This window comes from Porites lutea, chromosome 9 (assembly GCF_958299795.1).
Source record: "Porites lutea chromosome 9, jaPorLute2.1, whole genome shotgun sequence".
NCBI classification, from domain to species: Eukaryota; Metazoa; Cnidaria; class Anthozoa; order Scleractinia; family Poritidae; genus Porites; species Porites lutea.
In genome coordinates this window covers 21,913,606-21,917,667 of record NC_133209.1, presented here as the reverse complement: position 1 = coordinate 21,917,667, position 4,062 = coordinate 21,913,606, and the positions used below count along the sequence as shown (strand labels likewise).

Below are 4,062 nucleotides of genomic sequence, written 5' to 3'. Positions count from 1 at the left end.
GAAAACGTCACTCAAAAAGTGAATTTGCGCTACTTCAAACTTTATCGCACTTATTCCAACTCGTTTCATTCGTCAAATGTTGGCTTATTTTTCTGGAGTTGAATTCTAAAAAGACTGTATCGAAGTTCAGGAAAAGAAAAAAAAAAAGTCATCGTCTTGTGTTCACGTCCTCGACAACACGTGAAATTAGGCACTTTCACCTTGTAGTCGTACAGCGACAGCAAAGGAATGTACAAAAAAGCGAGATGCATGTTCAAAGTTGTTGTTTTGCTAATCTAAACCTTTTGCTTTTTTGCCGTTCTCGTTGCCGTTGCCGTCATCGTTGCTTAAGCTCCCTGTAATGTCGATGAAAGGAAAATATATCAGTTGAATTTCTAAGGGGATATTTGACGGAGGATATTAAATTGTTGTGTAGACGAAAGGTTGGTTTCTGTGCGCAGGGTTACTGAGTGTCTTGTCTTCCTCATTTGAATATTGACGGTATATTGCACCGAACGAAGTTCGCCATTTTCTTTTATATAATAAAGTCAGTAATTCATGCATTTTGATTGGTCCTTATGATCTATTAGAGGACAGATGCACGATTGACGACATCAGCCGAAGGAAAAAAATCAAAATGGCGGAAAATTTTGAAGCTTTGGAAAATATTTCGCCGGATTGGGCGAACGAGGAGATAGAAATAACTCTTGTAGAGGCTGTTGATAAATTCCAAAAGGAAGAAGAAGAAAAGACACGTTTCTACTTGGAGAATGACTTGAAAAAAATTCTGGAGCAATCTCAGTCGCACGCGACAAAACGAAACACAAAATGGGTCGTAGAATTATTTCAAGGTAACAAACAATTTTTTTGCTTCGCATTTAAGTAACACAAAAAGCAGAAATTTAAAGAAATTGATTTATTAGACAATTTCAGCACTATACAGTCTCAAAATAATTGTTTACACAGATTGGTGTCAAGCAAGAAGCATCACAACACCTCTCCTTAAAATGAATACAGCAGAATTAGACTTAAACCTAGCAAGGTTTTACGTCGAAGCGAGAACGAAAAAAGGTGAAGAATACAGTCGCTCAGCACTTCTTGGTTTTCGGAATTTAATTGAAAGATACCTAAACAACAATGGCCGTACAGTGAAAATTTCAAGGAACCAAGTGTTTCAAAAGAGTAACAAAATTCTGGACGCGAAGCTACGAATCAACCGCCGCGCCGGCGAGGAAAACGTTCAACATAAACCAGTTATCGTACCTTCAGACCTCGCAAAGATAAGAGCCAGCCCTTTCCTCAGTGTCACAAATCCAGCCGGATTGCTAAGGAGAACGTGGTTTTACGTTTCTCTGTACTGGTGCAGGCGTGGAAGGGAGTAACAGCGAGATCTTAGCCGCGACAGTTTCAAATTCACCAAAGATGCAAACGGCCGCGAGTACGCAGTTATGACCCACGAAGAAGCTACAAAAAACCATCCTGGTGGTGAAACCAGCAAGCCCTTAGCTGAACGAGAAACAAGGCTTTGCAGCACTGGAGCTGACGATGATGCGTTTGCCAGTCTCAAATTGTACGTGTCCAAGTTGAATCCCTCCTGCCCAGCGTTCTTTCAAAAACCAAAAGCCAGATTCACCACAGAAGACATCGTGTGGTATGAAAACAGCCCACTTGGCGTAAACAAGCTGGGAGAAATGATGACGATCATATCCAAAGGAGCGAATCTCTCTCAAGTGTACACCAATGATTCCGTCCGGGCTTCAGCAATAACCGTGCTTTCAGATGCGAATGTACCCGACCGCCATATAATGTTCGTCTCCGGGCATAGCAGCGAGCAAAGCATCTCACACTACAGCGCCAGGCCATCGGCACCTCAGCTGGAAAGTGTATCCGACACAATCTTCAATGCTCTTCAGTACAACCAAACTCAAAGCACACAAATTTCTACCGTTTCCAGCACTCCATCAGCTACACCATTAATTGAAAGCTCGAATCGCATGGCTTCCAGTGTGTCAATGTCGTCCGCATCAGCAAGCTTCCCGAGCGGTTTTTTCAACAACTGTAATATTCAAGGCGGTGTGCAAGTGTTCTTCGGGCTTCAGAGCCGCTCTGATGAGCAAAACTGACTAGATTTTAGCAGTATTTTGTAACACATTTCAAGATTTCCGAACCGAATTTGAGCTTTCGCTGTGATGTTTTGTTCCACGAAAGGCGAACTTCTCGATTAAGTTTTGACAGTGGCGTGATTTCCTTAGCTAATCACAATTCGTTGCTTCACCCAACAACCAATCAGTTTGCTCCATTTTGTATAGATAACAAATGACGTCAAATCACTTTTTTCGCGGTCGGAAAGACCCATCACGGCCCTGCTTTGTATCTTTCGAAATAAAAACGCTTTTATTAATTTTTATTTCTTTATTATATAAAACAAATAGATTCCACTTGGCCGTGCGTCTGTTCAGTTATAGATCACAGAAGTGGCACATTTTGACGTCATCTGTGATCTATAACTGAACAGACGAACGGCCAAATGGAATCTATTTGTTAATCATATTGAGAAAACTGGTCACTTCACGATAGAAGGCCTCCCGATTATTCAGTTTTACTCCAATCATTTTGTTCGCCGGAGCACTAATGTTACTAGAATCACTAGCACTAATGTTTAGAATCAATATATTCCTTAAAAAAAGGGACGGTATCACGAAATTTATCAAATTTAAACAGTAGCAACTGCCACCAATTTCAGTGAAACAAGAATAATTGCTCAAAATATTAAAAGAAGGTATAAAAAAGGCAAATCATCGACAAAAGATGGCACGGATGAACAAAGTTCTAGAAGTTGACGACAGCCTGCAATTGTTAGTTTTGAAAACTTGTTAGCCGTTAGCCTAACAGTTTTTCAAAGTTCATTTTCATTTTTAGCCTGAATTTCATCCGATAACTTTGATTCGTTATTACTCCCTCAGTAACGTCTGAATCGACCGGCCGTTAATGCCGTCCAGTGACGTCACTACTCCTTTGCTTTGATTCATGCAAAAAGTTAAACAAGATTTTCAAGTGGCAAACCAAGAAATATCGTTTGGAAATGTCTGCAGGATACATAATGGCTTTACTTTTTTCGATCGTAATTCATGTTTAACGTTCAATCTATCAACGGAATGCAGTACTTTGAAGCGGTTGTAATTCCATAATCAAACTCGGTCGCAATCACGCACTGAAATAAATGCACACACGGAACACTTAGTTCAAAAACACAACGATTTGCTTTTATTGAAAATAAGCTATCCTTAACGAAGAAAAAAGAAAGCAAGGAAACAAGAAAGAAAAGCTAACAGAATCATTACGCTTGACGCTGAAAAAAACTAGAAGGTTGAATTACAACATCGGTCTCAGAAACTTCGCATAAACAAAATCACTGCCGAAACTAGCCTGAGTATCAGGCGTTTCTTGGGGAAAAGTGGAAAGATGGAAGTCAAAAAGGGAGAGAGCTTCCTTTCCCTTCTCCTCCCTCCCTACTCTCCCATCTAAAATCTCCTCTCCCCTAGCCACTTAGGAAGGCCTAATACTCAGGCTATGCCGAAACCACAAAGCGGCTCTAAATGAAAAACCTACCGAATCTCCGCAATGATTCTTCATTCGCATTTCAATTTAGCATTTCAGTTTTGAAGACAAGGGCAATTTTGCTGTTAACGATAAAGCCGGATTGTCGAAATGTTTGAATTCCACGCAACCTTGCCACTGGGATGTGATCCCCTGAATATTTCTCATAATTATACACAATTATGCGAATGTTTAGACAATCAACCAATCAAAATCCCTGCCCGGTCTTCGGGTAGTGATAACGTCACAGGGCGGTATTAACGGTCGGTCGATTCAGACGTTGCTGAGAGGAACAAAAGACTCGAAGCAATCCGATGAAATTCAGGCTATTTCGTTGTTTGTAACGTTCGATATAATCAAAAGGTATGGCAACCCAAATGCAACAGAAGAAAATCGCAACAAAGTCGTGTCTTTTTCGACGTTATTTTTGATGTTTAAACTCACGTGGACAACAGAGAAAGAGCTAGGGAGACGAATTTCGTTGGA

At 40.5% G+C, this 4,062-nt stretch overlaps 1 pseudogene; it reads left to right on the top strand.

The window, feature by feature from the left end:
- The first annotated feature begins 616 nt into the window (after positions 1 to 616).
- Positions 617 to 2,102, top strand: LOC140948013 (uncharacterized; annotated as a pseudogene).
- Positions 2,103 to 4,062: the final 1,960 nt, after the last annotated feature.